The sequence below is a fragment of the Dipodomys spectabilis genome, unplaced genomic scaffold, assembly GCF_019054845.1.
Source record: "Dipodomys spectabilis isolate Male_0828 unplaced genomic scaffold, ASM1905484v1 ptg000154l, whole genome shotgun sequence".
Classification (NCBI taxonomy): domain Eukaryota; kingdom Metazoa; phylum Chordata; class Mammalia; order Rodentia; family Heteromyidae; genus Dipodomys; species Dipodomys spectabilis.
The window spans coordinates 4,649,071-4,670,627 of NW_024870831.1; positions in this window are offsets into that span (position 1 = coordinate 4,649,071).

Below are 21,557 nucleotides of genomic sequence, written 5' to 3' on the forward strand. Positions count from 1 at the left end.
TGATTATTTATACATGAGAGTCTTATGGACATTCCCGTTCCAGCTGGCTCTGAACTGAAATCCTCAGATCTCAGCCTCCTAGACAGCTAGAATTACAAGTATGAGCCAACAGCGCTCAGCTTCACAGTTTTATTTAAGTTTATGACAATTTCTAAAAACACCTGACCAGCACTCTGAGTCATTGAAAAAGAATAATAAACTGGAATATATTGCTCTTTGTAATATTAAAGCTGTTAGTGTAAATTTGTTATATTTGTAGAGGAAATAATACACACCTTAATAGGTCTGTAGGGCACCAGATTAGATCCACATAAATATTATTAAGGAATATTTAATAAGGGGTAAAACCAAACATTTGTGGAATGACATTCTCTTTAATAAGGGGGATAGATTAGACAGTATTTGGGAGAATTAAAAAGTGAACATTTAGTTAAACATAACAATTTATTCAAGCAGGATTTATTTATTTATTATCTTCAAACAGGATTAAAACGTGGTATATAAAACAAAAAGAGTTTTTTAAATGTAAAGCAAAGGAAGATTTCTTGGCAATTTTGGAGATGAAATATTCTAAAATTTGGCATTAAAATTGTAAGAAAGGAAAATGATATAGTTCAACTCAATAAAAGTGTAAAACAATTTAGTCTGTGAAAGCTCATATACAAATAGTGAATAGAAGTTGGGAGCAGGTGGTTGATGTATCTCATCCTAGCTACTTGGGAGGCTGTGATTTGAGTATTGCAGTTTGAAGCCAGCCCACAAAATAAAGTTCCTGAGAATCTTATCTCTGGGTGATCAGCAAAAAATGTCAGAAGTGAGGCATGACTGAAATGGTAAATTATTAACAAATTGTAACAAATCTCAGGGATGCTGAGTTCAAGCCCCAAGATGATACATACATGTACAAAAGTAATAATAGTAATACTATGATGATGATGATGATGATTATGATGATGATGATGATGATGAAGAGTACCCATAGTCAAGGATAAAATATTTGCAACTCCTATACCTGAAGAATGCCTCAAATCTAGACTCTACATATAACTCTTAAAAACCTAATGTTAAAAAGAACATAAATTAGAAACAAGCAAAATACATCTTGTGAAACATATGCACAAGAAAATCATCATCAGTCCTCAAGTAAATGCATATTGAAACTAAAATGACATCATAAAACATGTACGAGAATTACTTCACATAATACAATAATGACCATTATAAATGGTATCAAGAAACACAGAAACTGGATGTTCACAGGAATTTCAAATGGGAAAGCCACTTCTGAAAATATTTTGACAGGTCCCTAGAATAGAAATATGCAACCACCCACAGAATAGTACAGGAATTGAGCTCTTTAGGCTTTGTCTCATAGAAATAAAATGTAACATTCACCCAAAGGCCAAAACACAGAGGATTATAGAAGCATTATTTCCTCTAGTCTAAGAAATGGAAATCAATTCAGGCTTTCTTCAGGTGAATGGGAAACGAATTGTGCTACATTCTCTAATAACAGAACCAAAAGGCAATTAGAGTGAACACAATACCATATTAAGACATACAATAACTGGGAATAATCTACCATAGATTTGAAGGCAATCTTAAAAACTTAATTATTGCATGATGTAGAAGTTAGAGAAAAAATGTGTTGGTTGGCAGGATGAAACAGGTTTGGGATGGGAAAAAGAGAAGTAGTGGGTTTAAGTATAAAAGGGAAACATGATACAGACTTATTTTTGGTAAAGTAATGTACCTGTAAATATTGTATATTCATATAGAGTTGATAAAATTATATTGGAATTAATATGTGCACAAAGTAATTAAAGTAACTAAAGTTTGCATAAGGTACTTGTTAAATATTGTCCTACTTGTGATGAATACTAGTAATATTTAAATAAGTTGGAAAAAGTTTTCAAGTGGTTTATCTGTGTTCTTACATCTTAAAGATCCATACTAACCTCAATAGAATTTAATCATATCTAGAAAACAGAAGGTAATATTGAATGTTTGCATTGAAAACTAGTTTGAGTTCAAGCTTGAGATGAAGTATACCTTGCTAATTAGAAGATTTGGAAGACTGATATCAGGGGAAATTTTGACAAAAAAATTCGTGAGTAACTACAAAAACAAAGAAAGGTAGATATAGTGTAATTTTCCTGATATTTTGTTTGTGGAAGCCATAGGTAAGAGATCATTGCTCAAGGGAGGCTTGGCCTGAAAAATAATCTAAAATGGTTAGAGCCTTAGTAACTTCAAGCACCATATTGCCAAAGAAAAAAAGAAGAAAACAAAAAAGTTTTATGTCATTGGATACAAGAATTGAAAGTATTTTTTTTACTGTTTTAGTATTCAGGCCTCTCTAATATAAAAGCATTTATTTCAAGTAATTATTGTATTACCACTATTTATTAACTTATTATTAGACCTTCTTGGAGATTGAATCCATGGCTTTTTATATATTAGTCTAGTTCCACAACTGAGCTGTACCCCAGCTCTCTTGTACAGTTTTGTAAATTGTCTATGAATTCTTCAATAGTTAGCTATTCTACTTTCCATCTTATCTTTTCTCTCCCACATTTTCCCCTATGTATTTTAGTTTATGTGTTGAAAACTTTCCTCAATTTTATCTTCTAAACTTAGAATTTTGCTTTTGAGTTTATAGATAAGGTGGTTATTTTTATGACATCTTTAAAAATTATATACAGATATATGTATTTCATACATATGATTGATTCTTAGAGTTCATTGCACTAAGCAGCATTTATCTGGTCAGATACATATAGCTATTGAGCCATTGTGATCCTATCCTAAGAATAGCTTTCCTTGTTCTTGCCATGGGAATGCTTAGAGTGCTATTAATCATATCCAAGTGTAATTATTTGTCTTTTACAATCTATTGGATTAATTTGTAGATTTATGGACATATCTTCTTATTAGAAATTAGGAAAACTATGCAGCATATATTTAATTGGATCTAGCTTATTTCACTTAATACCATTTTTCCCCAGTCTTTCCATTTCTTCAGGCATGGAGTAATGCCATTCTTTCCAGTGGAAGCACAGAATTACATCAATATAACAGAATTGAAGACCCAGAAATGAATCCACTCCTATAGGCACATAATATTTGATAATGGAGCCAGAAACACAGGATGGAAGAAAAACAGCCTTCAAAAAATTGTGCTGGTAGAATTGGCTGTACACAGAAAACTGAAATTAGATCCTTATATATCCCCCTGCACCAGAATTGATTCCAAATGGATCAAAGACCTCAATGTAAGTCCAGATGCCTTAGGAATCTTACAGTTAGGGGAAACATGAGGGCTCCTTGGCACAGGTTAAAACTTCCAAAGTAAGTCTGGAAAACATTTGTCAGACTCAAAAGCCATGAAAAAAAGAGATAGTGTAAAACAGATATCTTAGGTAGCAAACTTACAGACGAGAGCCTCAGCCAATGCTAAACCCTTCCTCCTTTTTCTAGCTAGGTTATTTATAGTGGGTTTACATGACTATAAGGGTTTTCTGGTAGGGATTAGTAAGAAAACAACTAATGCTAAGACAGAGATAGTATGTGAAATGTGTTGTAGCTGGAAAAAGGGAGGGATTAAGGCTGGGGGTCTAGTTCAAAGCCTTGGCTTGGTGCCAGCTAAGTAAGGTATAGCTGCACCAGGGAAGGTGGGTAAAACAGGAGTGGTTATAAACAAAATCACTGGTCTGAAGCCTCAAAATAAGGACCCTAGTCTGTGTGGACCAAACAGTCTCTAACATGAGGTTTTTAATCTCAGTTAGCCAGCACGATTTTAGATTTTTGCAGAGTGGGATGTTGCATAGTCACAGGCAATGTCTCCTATGTCAGGTAATCCAATCTACTCTTTCACATGTTACCCAATAGCCAGGTTTTATACAAATGACTACAATGTGATTGTACAAATGTGATTGCGACTTTTCCCTCTCACGAATCAAAACTATCAAATGATTTCTGTCTTCCAGATGTTTACATATTTCTCATGATCTTTTCTACCATTTTGTCTTCATTATTGATGTTCATAGTACTTTTTGTTGTTGCCTTGTGTGTATATGCCATTTTTAGGGCTTGAACTCAATGTTTAATGGTCTCTCTTGTAATTTTTACTCATGGTGGATGACACTCTATCCTTGAGCCGCATCCTCACCTTCTGCTTCTTGCTTGATAATTGGAGATAATTTTTCACATTTTTGTCTGTTTGGACTGACATTGAACTAAAATGATCAGGTCTCAGCCTCCTGAGTTCTAGGATTGTACACATGAATGGCTAACACCAATCTTTGCTTTACTATTATTTTAATTATGTGATAAAGGAAAGTAGAAGTATATTTGTGTTAAGGGAGCAATTTTTAAATAAAAGTTTGAATCAACTTGATATAATATAACTTATCACTTTTAACAGTTAAATCAATGAATATTACATATTCCCAAAGAAATTTAATTGAAAACAAAAGGCATAACTGTTTTCTTAAAGCAATTAATGGAACCATGAATTACTTTCACTTTACAATTCATGTTTTATATAACTTTAATTAGCAGACTTCCATGACTAAAAGTAAATATATTAATTGTATACCACAAGAAGGAAAGTGATTACAGTTAAGGACAGATATATCATTACAGCCAGAAGATACATTTTTGAGCATTCTCACTAAAAGGAATGTTACATGCAGAAAAAAATGGATATGATGTATTTTATCATTACACAACATATATATGAATGGGATTGCTACTCAATAATTTATAAATAATTATGTAGGTAGGAGCCAGTGACTCATGCTTGTAGCCCTAGCTACTAAGGAGGCTGAGGACTGAGAATTATGTTCAAAACCAGCCTAAGCAGGAAAGTCCGTGAGACCCTTATGTGGCTCAAGTGGTAGAGCACTAGTCTTGAGATGAAGAGCTGAGGGAGTGTGTCCAGGCCTAGATTTCAAGCCCTACGACAGACAAAAATTAAAAATAAACAAATATTTTGACTTAAATGTTAAAGTATATATTCCAAAAAATTTTAAATCCTCACTAGTTATACTAGTTTATATAAATATAGAGAAGTATTTTCTGGATTTAGTTGTGATTTAATCAATTTGTAAATCACATATTTCTCACTCAATTCATATTTGTATATTTCTATACTAATATAATTAACGGTTACATGATAGGCAATGCTGTTTTAGGAATCTTTTTAAATTTCTTTTATTTTATTTTTATTTATTAATTTATTTTTATTGTGAAAATACTGCACAGAACAGTTTCAATAACATGGGCAAGGAAATGAGAATATTTCTTAGCAAGCATTGTAGTCTCCTCCTTTGTTTCCCCTACCCATCCCTTCCCATCCTCCACCTGTTCTTCCCACCCAATCCTCCTCCCCACATCCCCCCCACACCAAAGTTGTAAAGTTCTTTTCGACATAACAACTTGTACATCTCCTTGTTGCAATGGGTCCACCAGTAACCCTATTTAAACGATTTGTTTTTTCCCTTCCCCTCCACAAATTATATCGACATCAAATACAGTGAAAGCAGGGGTTATACCGTGAGGGAGGGACATACAGAGCAACAAAATAAAATCTTATAAATGTGTTAGAAACAATTGCATGAAAAAAAACATTGAAATACATATCTTAGGGTTTATTTCCCTAACATCAACTTATCTGACCTTTTCTGCTTGACTCAGACATATACTAGTTATTGCAATGAGGGAAACCATGGGACCTATGTTTCTTTGGGCCTTGTTTACTTCACTTAGTATAACTTTTTTCAAGTCTTTCCATTTCCTAACAAATGGAGCAATGTCATTCTTTCTGATGGAGGCATAGAATTCCACTGTGTATATATACCACATTTTCTTGATCCATTCATCTACTGAGGGGCATCTGGGTTGGTTCCATATCTTAGCTATGGTAAATAATACTGCAATAAACATAGTGATGCTCATAACTTAAATGCGGTCTTGTTTGGGATCATTTGGGTAAATGCCCAAAAGTGGGATTGCTGGGTCGTAGGGGAGCTCTATGTGGAGTGTTTGGAGGAACCGTCATAAAGCTTTCAAAAGTGGTCGAGCAAATTTACACTCCCACCAACAATGAAGTAAGGTTCACTTCTGTCCACAACCCCTCCAGCATCTATTGTTATGAGAGTTCTTGATTATAGCCATTCTAACAGGGGTGAGGTGGTATCTCAATATTGTTTTGATTTGCATTTCTTTTATGGCTAGGGAGGTTGAACATTTCTATATGTGTCTATTGGCCATCCTTCTTTCTTCTTCAGAGAAGTTATTCTTTATGTCTTTAGCTTACTTATTTATTGGGCAGTTGTTTCATGGAAGATTTTTTTGGGGGAAATTTAATTTTTTTAAGTTCCAGATATATTTTAGATATGAGACCTTTGTCTTTTGCATGGCTACTGAAGATCTTCTCCCAATCCGTGGCCTTTCTATCGATCTTGTTAGCTATGTCCTTTGCCATGCAGAAGCTCTGCAATTACATGCAATCCGATTTGTACAACCTTCTTTGATTTGTTGTGTTTCTGGGTCTCCATTAAGGAAATTTCTGCCTGTGCCAAGGAGACCTAGGATTTCTTCTATTCCATTCTGTAATGTTTTCAGAGAGTCTGCTTTGAATCCGAGGTCTTTGATCCATTTGGAGTTGATTCTGGTGCAGGATGATATATAAGGATCTAGCTTTAGTTTTCTACAAGTAGTTAACTAATTTTGCCAGCAGCATTTACTGAAGAGTCTGTCTTCTTCCATTCTATTTTTTAGCTGCCTTACCGAAGATTAGATGGCTGTAAGTCTTTAGATTCATTTCTGGGTTTTCAATTCTTTTCCATTGGTCCTGGGATCTCTTCTTGTGCCAGTACCAAGCTGTTTTGATTGCTATGGCTTTCTAGTAGAGTTTGAAATTTGTTATTGATATTTCTCCAGCACTGTTCTTTCAGTTAAGGATCATTTTTGCTATTCAGGGTCTTTTATTATTCCATATGAATTTTTGTACTACCATTCCTATTTCCTTGAAGGATGAGGTTGGACTATTGATAGGTATATCACATTGAATTTGTAGATAGCCTTGGGAAGTATTGCCATTTTCAGGATTTTGATCTTTCCAATCCAGTAGCATGGGAGTTATTGCCACTTTCTTAGTTCTGTTTTGGTTTCCTTTTTCATGCTTTTAAAGTTTTCATCTTAGAGGTCCTTCACTTTTTGGTTAATTCCTAGGTATTTTATTTTTTTGTGAGACTATTCTGAATGGAGTTGCTTTCCTCATTTCAGCTACACTTTTCTCATAGTTGGCATACAGAAAAGCTATTTATTTTTGATGGTTAATTTTATCCCCTGCTACTTTGCCAAAGTTTTGAATCACCTTGAGTAATTTGGGAGTGAAGTCTGTGGGATTCTTTAAATTCAAGATCAAGTCATCTGCAAAGAGGGAGAGTTTTACTTCTTCTTTCCCTATTTTCATCGCCTTCATGTTTACATCTTGTCTTACTGCTGTAGCTAAGCATTCTAATACTACATTTAAGAGCAGTGGGGAGATTGGATATCCTTATCTCCTTCCTGAGTATAGAGGAAATTGCTTTAGTTTTTCACCATTGAATATAATATTGGCTGTAGGTTTGACATATACAACCTTTATTGTATTGAGGACGGTTCCATGGATTCCTAATTTTTCCAGAACATTCATCATAAAGGCATGTTGGATCTTGTCAAATGCTTTTTCTGCATCGATTGAGATAACCATGTGGTTCTTATCCTTGCTCTTGTTGATGTGATGAATTATGTTAATTGATTTGCATATATTGAACCAGCTTTGCATCCCTGAAATGAATCCTGTTTGATGGTGGTGTACGATTTTTTGATTGAATTGGTGAAGTCGATAGGGTAAAATTCTGTTGAGAAGTTTTGCATCAATATTCATCAAAGATATTGGTCTATAGTTCCCTTTATTTGATGAGTCCCTGCCTGGTTTTGGGATGAAGGTAATTATAGCTTCATAGAATGAATTTGGTAGTGAATTTTCTCTTTCAATTTCATTGAAGAGTTAAAGGAGTATTGGTGTAAGTTCTGCTTTGAAAGCCTTGTACAATTCTGCTCTAAAACAATCTGGTCCTGGGTTTTTCTTAGATGGGAGGTTACTTATTGCTGTTTCTATTTCATTGCTTGATATGGGCCTGTTAAGATGGTTTAACTCATCTAGATTTAGTTTCTGCATGTTGATATTTGCTAGGAAGAGGTCCATTTCTTCCAGGTTCTCAAACTTATTAGCATAAAGTTTTGAGAAGTATTCCCTTATAATGTTCTGAATCTTGGTTGTTTCTGTGGTGATGTTTGCATTCTCTTCTCTGAGTTTATTTATTTGGGTGTGCCCTCTTCTTTTTCTGATAAGAATTGCTAAGGTTCTGTGAATTTTGTTAATTTTTTCGAAGAACAAACTCTTTGTTTTGTTCATTCTTTTTATGGTTTTTCTATTCTAATTCATTCAATTTTAATTATTTCTTTCTGTCTACTGGATTGTGGTTTATCTTGCTGCTCTTTTTCAAGGAGGCTCAGCTGTCTCATTAAATTGTTAGATCTCTCTAATTTGTTGATAGAGGAACTCAGAGCTATAAACTTGCCTCAGAGTACTGCCTTTGCTGTGTCCCAGAGGAGCTGGTAGTTTGTGTGATCATCTTGGTTGAATATCATGAACACTTGAATTTCGTTTCTAATCTCTTCCATGACCAACTGGTGGTTTAACAGTGTGCTGTTCAGCCTCCATGTGTTACTGGACTTTCTTTGGTGGCTTTTGCTGTTGAGTTCTAATATAATTCCATTGTGGTCTGAGAGAATGCAAGGTACAACTTCAATGTTTCTGAATTTGGACAAGTTTGCTTTGTGACCTAAAATGTAGTCTATTTTGGAATGTGTTCCATGTGCTGCTGAGAAATACGTGTATTATGATGTTGCTGGGTAAAATATTTGGTAAATGTCTGTTAAATCTAGTTGATCTATACAGTTGTTTAGGTCTGTGGTTTCTCTATTGAGTTTTTGCCAAGTGGATAGTGGTGTGTTAAAATCCCCAACAATTAATATCTGTGGATTTATAAGAGATTTGAAAGAAAATATTGTTCCCTGGAAAAATTTGTGTGCTCCGTTGCTTGGCGAATAGAGATTTAGAATTGCAATATCCTCCTGAAGGAGAGATCCCTTAATAAGTATGTAGCGACCTTCTTTATCTTTTCTAACTAATTTTAATTTGAAGTCCATTTCATCTGATATTATTATTGCAAATCTTGCCTGTTTATGGGGGCCATTTTCTTGGTAGATTTTGTTCCAGCCTTTTACTTTCAAAATGTGTTTGTTTTTATGGGAAAGTTGTGACTCCTGAAGGCAGCAGAATGAATGATCTTGGTTTTTAATCCAAATTGAGAGTCTATGTATTTTAATTGGATATTTAAGCCCTTTAAAGTTAAGAGATAGGACGGAGAGATATTTGGGTATTCCTGCCATTTTATCCACCTTTTTGGGGGCTCAGCAACTGAGTTCTTCCTATCGTTCTTGGATTCTCAGTTTGTGTGCACTTTCTTGGCCTTTGTTGTGGTCTTGTTGGTTTTCTATGTGTAGGACATCTTTAAGTATCTTTTTAGGGCTGTTTTGGTAGAGATATATTTTTTCAATTTGTCTTTGCTATGGAAGGTTTTTATTTGACCTTTGGTTTTGAAGGAGGGTTAAGCTGGGTACGGTATTCTTGGTTAATACTTGCTTGTCTTTAGGGCATGGCATACATCATTCCAGGCGTTTCTTGCTTTAATTGTCTCTGCTGAGAAATCTTAGGTGATTCTAATTGGTTTCCCTTTATAGGTGATTGATCTTTTCTCCTTGACAGCTTTCAGGATCTTTTCCTTGGTCTGAATTGATCCTATGCAGATTATAATGTGACATTGTGATGTCCTGTTGTGGTCTGGTCTATTTGGGGTTCTAAAAGCTTCTTGTATCTGAATAGGCCTATCTTTTTGTATGTTTGGGAAGTTCTCTGCTAGGATCCTGTTAAACAAATTTCCTAGACCATTAACTTCTGTTTCTAGGTGCTCCTCTACACCCATTATCCTCAGATTAGGCCATCCGATGGTGTCTTTCAAGTGTTGAATAGATTTTTCACATTTCTTGGATTTGTCTTGGATGGTTGTATGTTTGTTCTCTATTATATCTAGGCTGTCTTCAGTCCCCGAGATTCGATCTTCTGCATGGTCCAACCTACTGTCAAGACTTTCTACTTTTTTTTTAAACTTATTTTCATTCTAATTGGTCAGCTTTGATGGCTTCAAATTCTTTGTTGGTACTTTGTTCTAGATCTTGTAAGAACTTCCTTATTTCCTTAATTTGGTGTTTTGTGTTTATTCTCAAATCACTTAGTTGATTGGTTATGGTTTCCTTGTACTGCCATTCCTTCTGTTGTGCTCCATTCAGCATTCCCTTTGTAGTCTCCCTGATTTCTTTCCACCATCTGGTTATGGATTCCATGAATGCCTCCATTGATCTTTGTCTATTCTCAGTTCAATTATTTCACTTTGATTTGCTTCCTCACGTTCATGCAATTTATCTAGTTCTCTTTGAGTGTTCTCTGCCTGCTCACACCATTCCTGACTATGTTCTCTTTGTCTTTTCTCAGCCAGTTCATGCAATTCCTATCTTTTTGACTGATCTCAACCTGCTCATGCAATTCCTTTCTTTCTCTTTGAGTGTTCTCAATCTGCTCATGATATTCCCGTAACAATCTGAATAGCTTCTTCACGTTCATGAGACTCCTGTATTGATCTTTGGTTTGCCTCTTCTCTCTCCCTATCATGCTCACACTGAGATCTGTGCAGCTTTTCACTTTTTTCATTTACACTATCTATCTATAGAGTTTGTAGAGCTTTTGGGGAACTCTCCTCTGCATTATTCATTATGATTTCTGTCCCCTGATTGTCATTAGTGGGAGTTGAGATCCCCAGACTTGCCATTTTTCTTGTGTTTTTCTGGCTTGTTCTGCCCATTTGGGATGAGAATAACACCAGTTTTGTGGTGGAACACTATTTTAAGGTTAGCATCAACCAAAGCCCATAATTGCACAATCAAAAATCTGCAGATACAATCTAGTTCAAGAGATACAATCTATTCAACATCACACAACCATGTCTTAATGGCCTAAGAACAGGAAAGGAGAATTTGGCAAACAGAAATTATTATGTTTAGGAAGAATGTGGGGTAAAATAGGCTTAGAGGAATGTGGGAAGGTGAGGGAGAGTGGAATTAACCAAGTACTAATCTCAAAGAGGGAAATATATTGGGCAGAATGATAGCAGAGAGAGAAAATAGAAAAAAGAAAAAGTAAAAAAAGAATAAGAAGAAGAAAGAAGAAAAATAAAAAAGACAAGAAAAAAAGGAAAAACAAAAATTAAAAATTAAACACTGAAACCCTTAAAAATTGCAAGTTTGAAGATGTAATATCCACAGAAGAATGGGGATTGGATGAGAGGAGGGGAGGGATAGAAAGGAGACATGAAACACTAGAAAAATAAAAATGTTTAAAATATTATGTGGGTATAAGTAGGTAATACTGTTATTAAGGAATTGAAGTCTAAGAGGTTTTGAATTGAATAATAAATTTCTGGTTTAAGTGTGTACACGTTGGGGGATAAGATCTAATAATTGATGACGGGTATATCTGAGGATGAGCAGAACAGCAATTAAGTCATGCAGAAAAGGACAAAAGAGAAGAAGTGAAAAGAATGAGAAAAGAAAGAAAGAAAAAAAAGGATCAAATGGTTAGTAGAGATAATAAAAAAAGCACACATAGATATATACCTAAAATAAAAATTATATGAGGAAGAAAAGAAAAAATAATAGAAAACAAAAATTTAAGAAAAGAATTAAAAGTTAAATATAAAAAAATTAAAAATAAGGTACAAAAAAAAGAAAGTTCTTTGATTTTTATTTTTGGGGGGGGAATGGGAAGATTCTGTATCTCCCTTGTGTCCATAAACAGTCTCGTGGTGGAGAGTCTGATCTTCTTGTGGTGCTTGGTTTTCCTGTTGCTTGATTGGTTACTTAAGTCAGTTTGTTTGTGCAAGCAGAATAATGTTCTGCTTTACCTAGGAGTTTTTGATCCTCCTGCCAGCCTACTTCAGTGGGAGGGAGATCTGTTTTGAGGTTCACAAAAGAGGGAGTTGGCTGTTTCCTCTAGTTTGGAGATGATGTGATGAGGCTAGGTTCTGGGTTGAGTTGAGGCCTTTCAGCAAACACTAGCTTTTCCCTGGGTGGCTAGCTTCTGAGACACTCACAAAGGCCAACCTGGAGCCATTCTCAGGGTTTATGTTTACTGAATTTCAGTTGATTGTCTAGGCTGCTGTATGGACTGGCAGTCTCTGGCTCAGTTTACCCATTGAAGAAAACCACTCCTGGGGGCGTATTTTGCTCTGCCTTTGCTGGTGAGTTTTCTCTGTTGAGCCCTGTTGAGTTGAGCCTGACAGGTCTGGGCAGATTCCTGTGACATACTAAATGACCCTTTTGTTATCTTCCAAAGCCTGAGTTGGAGATAGCAGCTCAGCCCGGCATTTGTCAATATCAAAAAATGGAGATCTGTGGTAGATGGGGGTGAATGGGTGGCCTTCCCTCCTCTCTTCCCTGACAAGGAGTGAGGATGTCAGGCTTCCATTCATGCTGCCGGAATGTTGGTTCCTGGGTCATCTCTGGTCTGCGATCTGCAGGATGAAGATATCTGCTCCTTGTCAGTTCTTGCTGGTGTTGAGTAGAATGTGTTGGCCTGCTATGTCTGGCGCCTTTGTCCCGGAGTCTCTGTGTTGCAGGTATGGCAGCTATGGCCGCCTCTGCCGCTGCCACCGCTTCAGCCATGGCTGCAGGCAAGTGCTCAGATCTGTCTCCTTGCCTGGATTTTCCCTCTCTGGCCAAACTCTCTGTACTGAGATGCCACACTTGATGTATTTCTCTAGCCTAGGACTGTCCACTGGAACACTAAAACTGCTTTCTATGCGAGAGCTTGTCCTCTGCAATCTTCCTGCCACTCTGTTTTAGGAATCTTCCTTGGCTTTCTAACGTTAACCCTTCTACCCTAAAATTGATATGCCCTCCAACCTTGTCAGAGGTTGCATCTCATTGGAGCAGAAAAGTATAAGCCATAATCATTGTTTGGAACAACTGTAACATTTTACATACATGTCACTTAATTTAAGAACCAAAACATTGAAGTCATATTAATAGCAAATGTCTTCTGAGCTTATCAGTCTCTTAATAGATGATAATATTTAATGATACATCTATTTTTTTTCTTCCTAACATCTTATATCTTAGGTAAATCTTTTTGGGTAACCCTGTGTTTCCTGATTAAAAGACTGGAACAAAGGCAATAATGAAAATACCTAAGGAAAATACTTCAAAACAATTAAAAAAGCAATCACAGTCACTCCTGGTTTCACCGGTTCGAACAAGAATATACCTTAATGTATCACGTTTTTGTTGTATTTAAATAGCAATAATTAAAAAAATTAAAAGAGCAATAATTAAACCTTAGTTAGCAGTGAAGAAGGGAACAGAAAACTTTATTTGAAGACACCTTGACTTTGAAGAATTCAATATAAGTATAATGGATTTATCTTGTTTTTCTATGTAGTTGCCAAAATAATAGCTAGCAACACCCAAAGGCAGGAAAACACCTAAGCCAAAGCAGTAAACTTTTGGCTGTAAAACAATTGTGAGCGTCTTACACTTTCAAAGTCAGGCTTGCAAAGAGGAAAGTGTATTTGCTTTGGTATGAACAATAGAAAATATGAAAATCTTGTATTAATGTTTTACTTATCTTGACTAGGACTTCTCAGGTTGGAGAAGAGAAAAAGTATGAAAAAGTTCAAGATTGACTATTCCCCAATATCATTCTTATTTATCAGTTATAGTGATGGAAGTAACCTGGGTTACTCTTAGTATCATGCTTGTTTACATTTTGAAGCACTATTTTTTCTGGGTTATAAACTGCAAACCCTTGAGTACTAATAAAGGGTCATTTCCTACGAAAGGATTGTTGTTGGGTAAACAAACAAAATATCAAAAACTTAGCAGAGTGGAAACTATTTTCTAGCTATACCACAATTTGTAGGTGCAGATTTTGTTTTAAATTGTTCCAGGGGACCCATTTTTGTTATCTTCTTTTTCAACATGTAGTGCTCCTATAATATCATACACCATCCTGGGATGACTATATCTTTACTGGATTCTCTAATTTCTGTTGGAAAGTTAAGAAGGATAGAAAATTGAGTTTCTGTTTCTATTTTACCTTAATTTTTATTGCTTTAGAAAATGTAACTCAAAATGATATAAATTATCTTTATAATATAAGGAGACAGATTCGATTTCCATAATCTTACCCTAGCCTTGTACATAGCTTTGGAACTTAGTGTTCCCTAAATGTGAAAATAAAGATAAGGAGCTTCTTATTTAAATATTATTTAGAATTTCGAGTCTTCCTTTATGTAAGGCCCTTAGTGGTATGTACATATGACACATGTGCACAAAGCCAGTGGCAAAATTTTCTTATTCTCAGAAACTAGGAAATGTAGTAATGTGGTGTCCCTGTAGTTGCATCAGGAAAAGGTTGTAGTTGAATTAGTTTACTAAACCAAATCTGCTGTAAAAAATTTCTACAAGTTAATTGGCTTGAATAATCCGTATTTATCATTTTACAGTTCTAAAGGACAGAAATCCAAAAGAAGTCTCACTCGATTAAATTTGAGCCAACTACAGAGTTAAAGTATTTTTCAAATGATTTAGTGGAAAGGGCATTTGCTTCCTGTTCTGCTTTTCAGAAATTCAGAATCTGGGTTGTCGTCTTTTCCTTTATCTTCTATCTTTACATCTTTCTGATGGTACTTACCTAATCATTTCCCTTTTCAACTACAGCTGGGACTTTTAAGTACCCATTTGTGTTACTTTCCCCATCTGATAATTATTCAAATTTGTGTTCCTTGGGTAATGAAAGGTGATTATTTTACATATATATATATATATATATATATATATATATGTATGTATAAAGAAAATCTACATTTGATGGATTAGGTATGTGGGGAAAACAGATATATTGGGAAGGTTTTGGTTTTAGAATGAGTGTAGTATTCTTTCTACTATAAGCTGTTTTCCTTTCATTAATTTTGAACAACATGTTTTTTCAATGAAATATAACTAGAAAAAATTTAGTCCTTGAAAGCAATTAATCCTGATTAAAATATTGTCAAGTACTAGAAATACTAAATGCCAGAGAGCAGCTCCTGAAGCAGTTCTGGCACTATCACTTTTTATACATTCTGCTTACAATCTTCACTTTTCAAGACCATTTGATTATTATTATTTTGGAATTATAGTAAATATTTATTTGACTGCTATTTTTAAAGAATGCACCAAACAAAACTGGTTCTCTTCTTCTAACTTTTTTCGTTCTAATGTATTTCTGAAAGAAACACAGCCATTTGAATTACATGAACTGCTTATTGAAATTGAATTGGAGTGGAGAGGAAAAGAAGAATAAAGATGTCTCTGTGCTGGTGGCTCACGCCTGTAATCCTAGCTACTCAGGAGGCTGAGATCTGAGGATCTCGGTTCAAAGCCATCCCAGGCAAGAAAGACCGTGAGATTCCTATCTCCAATAAACCACCAGAAAACCGGAAGTGGCGCTGTAGCTCAAGTGGTAGAGCGCTCGCCTTGAGCTGAAGAGCTGAGGCCCAGAGTTCAAGCCCCACAACCTACAAAAAAAAAAAAAAAAAAAAGAAATGTATCTAAAAGCTATTTATCTTAAAATCATCTATTTTTCATTATGTTTAGATTCTGATAAAATTTAGCCTCTAAACTCACACAGTGTTAATGTAGTCTTATTTAATGCCTCCCAAAAGCAAACAACAAATTACTATTTATTTAAAAATTATTTTTAAAAATTTAAAAAAATATCAATTATTTTAAAAACTATATGTTAAAAAATTAGTCAAGGCAAATGGTTTATTAGATATTTTAGAATCATGTTCAGATTCTATGATGGAAGCCAGAAAGGGAAAATAAAATCATGTTTTTATTCTTCCTCTTGCCACTCTGATATACTTCATATATTTCTGAAAGAATGAAATTCTGGCTTTGAAGCCTTTTGCTTGATATCCACAATGTGTCATTCTTCCTTTATAAATAGGAGAATTTGGTGAAAGGATGAGAATTCACAGTAGAAAAAGTAGAAGAGGAAAAGAGAAGGAGAAATCTAGATATTTTGTTCTTCCTTATCTCAATCACAAGGTCTGGATAATGATTGTGGATATTAGATACAGTGCTCTAGAGTGATTAAACACATTTATAGAAAAAGTTAGCCCACAAGTGATCAAGTAAAGAATGCTTATTTATTAAAAAATGTAATAACATCAAACAGAAAGTGTTCTCTATTTGTTTAGTACATGTTTAGTATTTGTTAAATTCTGGTATGCTATAGTCAACTATCATAAAGGTCTACAAGAATGGTAAGAAACTAGTATTTTATTATCATATTCTAATATTAGCTTAATTCTTAATATTTTTGAGTTTTGCCACAATTTCACAAGCTATATTCTCCCAGTATATAAGTTGAAAGAAGATTCCCTCTCTATATATTCTATTTTTATAGCTAAGGGAAAAGAAGTTTACTCTTAGACACAGACAATGGGATAGAAATCTTCCCCTAGTAATAACCTTTGAACATTTGTGGTTCATTTTTGTAAGCTGAAGTAAGTCACATGACCCATCTTGACATTGCGGAGTAGAGGTAAATCTCACCTATTGGAAGCTGATGCAGGAAAGAGTAATATGTCAAGATATGCAAAACTTGGGATAAAGAGGGAAAAGAAGAGAACTATAATAAAATCAATCATACTTGCAATCATCACATGTCTCTGCAGGAAGGAAACTATTATGTACCTTTGTTTCTAAAACTACTGAGATCTTCAAATCATGTCTTTTATGCTTGGATATTACTGGAATTAGAGAACATTTTGATACTGAGACAGCATAAAATCTCAAAGAAAGCTGGGGTAATCATTCAATACTACCTTTTGTACTACAAAGAAAAGAAACCATTTTATATACAATAATGTATACTTTCTTACCTAGAATCTTTTTTTTCCAGAAATGGTTTTTATTAATATACGTGACTATCCACCGGAATAAATGTCTTCATTTATCTGCATCTTGTGCCGACAATATAGTCAATTAGATGGAAGTGGGAGTTCATCAATAGCACTTTTTAAAAACGCAAAATATGTGGACAGGGAGCCAATATACATATTTTTCGACCATCACTTTCCACAACCTCCTTCTTTCTTCCTTCCTGGGAAACACACCAAATCTATAAAAAGGCTTAGATATTTGGCGCTTGACCTGGAAAATGGAAACAGAATGTTATGGATGTCGGAGATAATGGCTAATAATGTTTTACATAATAATGTCACATGCAACAGCCCTATGAGTGCTGCAGGTCTTACTACTACCTCTTTAGTGATGTGATATTAATGTCAGCCTTACTGGACTTAGTATTGTTTTACACTTACTTTTCTACCACCTGGCCTAAATTATAATACATATTAATGGAATGAAATGTAATGCCATCTTAAGAAAGTTCCATTTAAACAAGACTCAGAGTCCAGCCTCTGAGTTCAAGCCCCAAAACTAGCACAAACTAAACAAACAAGCAAACAAACAAAAAAAAACACATATTTCTTTGGGGCCATCCTTAAAGCACTGGTTTGAAAAGAGGCTCCTTTTGCTGATCAGACTCACTGGATACTGCTCTTTGGAATCCTTATTGCTATGGGGAACTCAGGACCAGATTAAAGTTATGGATAACTGACTCCTTCAACAAGAGAATCATGTCAAGAGTGAAATATCCATGTATAAGGCACTTTAAAATCTCCATTTCTTTGTTTCTTTGTAGTAGAATACTTTTAAAACAATGTTATTTCCTTTTTTTCTATACTGGCCTTCAAATGGCGTATTGTTTCCTTTTGTAATACCCTAAGCTAGAAGTTTACAGACAATTTTTACATGAGTAAATAACACACTCGAAAAAATTCAGGGACAGAGTTTCCTTAAAGCCTTGGATTCTGTTCTTGTACAGTAAAAACGACAGCACAAATTAACTTGAACTTTGTCATTTCTCTGTTCAATTCTTGTCTTGGAATCAGTTTCCACTTGCAGTAACAGTTCCTTCCACTTGCTTCAAGTAACAATCTATGGTGCTGCTCCAGGTAAAGTGAACATTTTGTGGCTTCATTGAAATAGCATAAGTACATCTTTGTTCATGAGGTACCACGTGTTTCAAAGACAACTTAGTAATGAGAAAATATGGAATTTGCATGCCTTATAAAACATTATCCATGTACATGTAGCCCTATAAGATGTTAACTGAAATGGACCCCAAGATAGGACACAAGTTGTTTTTTTTCCTTGCTATTGTTTTTAATGTACCTAACATGTACTATGTGATTTTTTTTTGTTTCTCTTCTATTTTCTTCCTCTATGGTATAAATCCTGTTTTTACTGTATATGATGTTAATGACTTGCATATCCTTTTTTCTAATGTGGGGAGGGGAAGGGAAATAACAAAATGTTGAAACAAGGATACAGCATGACCCAAGCCTGACCCATTGTAACAATGAGTTGTACAAGACAATATGTAGAAAACGAATTTTACAACGTGGGAAGGGGAGAAGGAATTTGGGGCAGCGAGGAGGAAAGGGATGACGGGGAAAACCAAAAAAGGAGGTCACAATGCTTAATAGATTATGTGCTCATTTACTTATGTAACTAACCCCTCTATACAGAAGTTTTACAATAAAAAACAGGAGGAGGAGTTGCTTTTACTGTATTACATGTCAGTATAATTTGTGGAGGGGAAAGGGGAAAACAATTCGTTTAAATAGGGATACAAGTGGACCCATTGAATCAATGAGATGTACAAGATGTTATGTCGAAAACGAACTTTACAACTTTGGTTGGGGGAAAGCATTGGGAGGGGGGGCGAGGGGAGGATGGGAAGGGATGGGAAGGGGAAACAAAGGAGGAGGCTACAATGATTGATAATAAATGTACTCATTATCTTGCCCATGTAATTGTAACCCCTCTGTACAGTATTTTCATAATAAAAAAAACTATATAAAAAAGAAATAAAAGAAATGTAAAACTTTTACCCTGGATTACATTAAGTTCAAATTTCCTACGTGCCCTGTAAATTAAGACCAAGTATAAATGGGAAGGAGGTTCTCAGAAATATTTTTTTTGTTTGTGTTGTGTATTATTTCCCAAGTGTATGTAAGTTAACAGTTGAAGAAACAATACGAATAATAGGAGAAAAAGAAGTTCTGTGCTTAAGTATAATGGTTCAATAGAGTATAGACGACTGCAAATAAGACAACTTTGAAACAATAAAGCCAAGGCCAGTATGTAGATTGATGGAGTGATATAGAGAAAACATTACTACTAAGTGCAACATGAAGGATGAGGCCACTGTTTCTTCTACTAGCTCTAAATCATGGCAGCTAGTCATGCTAATTTGTAGAATGGAAGAATAATTCTATTTCCAAAGAAAGTCAGATTTAATAGCATGGACTTAACTGGAAAAAATGCCATGTTGAGAGAGCAGGAATTATAGTAGCAATGAACTGGTGGCTAAGATCACATTTCTTTTTTTTTTCTTTTCTTTATTTTTATGTTTGTGGGCTTGAACTCTGGACCTTGCACTGTCCCTCTACGACTCAGCTCAAAGCTAGCAGTCTACCACTTGAGCCACAGTGCCACTCCCAGTTTTCTGGTGGTAAATTGGACCTAAGTGCCTCAGAAACTTTCTTACAGCTTAGACTATACACTCACAAAAATGCTTCTATTTTAAAAGTTGATACTCCTGGAAAGATAAAACCTAAGAATGTAAAGGAGTCTGGGAATTTCATTTTGCATCTAGCCTCAGCAGAACAGTCTTTGGGACACTAGCTATACTTAACCAGCCAAAAGCTGCATTGGAAGAATGGCTCAAGTGATGGAATACTAGTTATGACCAAGATTGCTGAATAAGAGCTTGAGAATTTTTTTCATACATACATACAAGTATGCACATACACACAGAGGAACTTATAGGTGCAAACACACATATGAAACAATTCTCAGAATGTGTACAAAAGTTAGAAAATAATAGAAAATATATCCTGAGTAATACTAGAAAAAGTGATAATTTTTAATATTAGAAAGTTCCCAAAAAAGCTTGAGAATATTACATAAGTAAGGATCAGAGATAGTAAGAAAGTCAAGTAATCATTATTAAAAGGATTGGATCCATGGAGGAATGAATCTGAGACCCCTGCAGGTGCATCTGAAAATGTTCATATCCTGTGTCAAATGTTAGAACGTCTTTGAAAATTGTACATAAACAGTCTGAGCAGTCAGTCTAGTGGATAAGATCATCGGAGAAATTCAGAATTGCTAGTCTGTTACTCGAGTAAATAAACAAACAAATTATGGCAGGGCAATGTGATACAAGCCTGGAATTCTAGCACTCAGACTAAGACAGGAGGTTAGAGAGTGGAATTACATAGCGATACCTACCCTGGACCAGATAGTGTAGTTTTGTCTCAATGAAACATACCAAACAAGAAAGGGCTACACAGTTGGAACTTTGGGCTAATTTTGTCATTATGTTTTGAGAAGTCAAGTTTCCTATTGAAATGCAACTCATATATAATCCTCAGTTGTGCTTTAAATGATCTCTTCATTAGAGGACATTCCTAGATGCAAAACAGCTCATGATTCCCAATCAAAAATTTGAAAAAGTAAGCATCATTCTCTTGGATTCAAAAGAAATGATGAAAGATTACAAAAGCATAAGCCTGGAGAAATGGCAAAGTTCATCTAATGTAGGACTTTGTATACCTGGCTAAATCAGAAATTAGATTTAAAATAAATATTTTGTTTATAATTTCATATTCTAACAGATACTACAAAATTGTTTTCAAGTTGAAGATGTAATTTAGAAATTCACAGACAATTCTGGCATTCTATTTGCCTAGAATATTCTTTCAAGTGAGGTATAATTAGAACTTAGTTAATAGCTAATTCCAACAGTTCATGTATGACATAATAATGTAAATAATCTAGACAGAGTTTCCAACAAATGGATGCTATTAATTTATAAATTTAGAAAAAGAGTAATTTTTTGACACTTTGGTGTAACATGGTATGAAGGGAGTAACTGTGTGACATCTTTTTTCTTCTACCAACACATAACACTGGAAGAAATTTCCTTAATTATGTAACTCTGTATACAATGAGAAAAAAAGCTAGGCTTGAGGTTTGTTTTTATTTTGTTTTGCTATTTAGTTTGTCCTGGGGCTTGACTTCTGGGTCTGGGCACTGTCCCTGAGCTTGTTTATGCTCAAAGCTACTGCTCTACTACTTGAACTTCAGTGCCACTTGTGTCTGGCTTTTCCTTAGCAGTTTATTGGAGATAAGAATCTAAG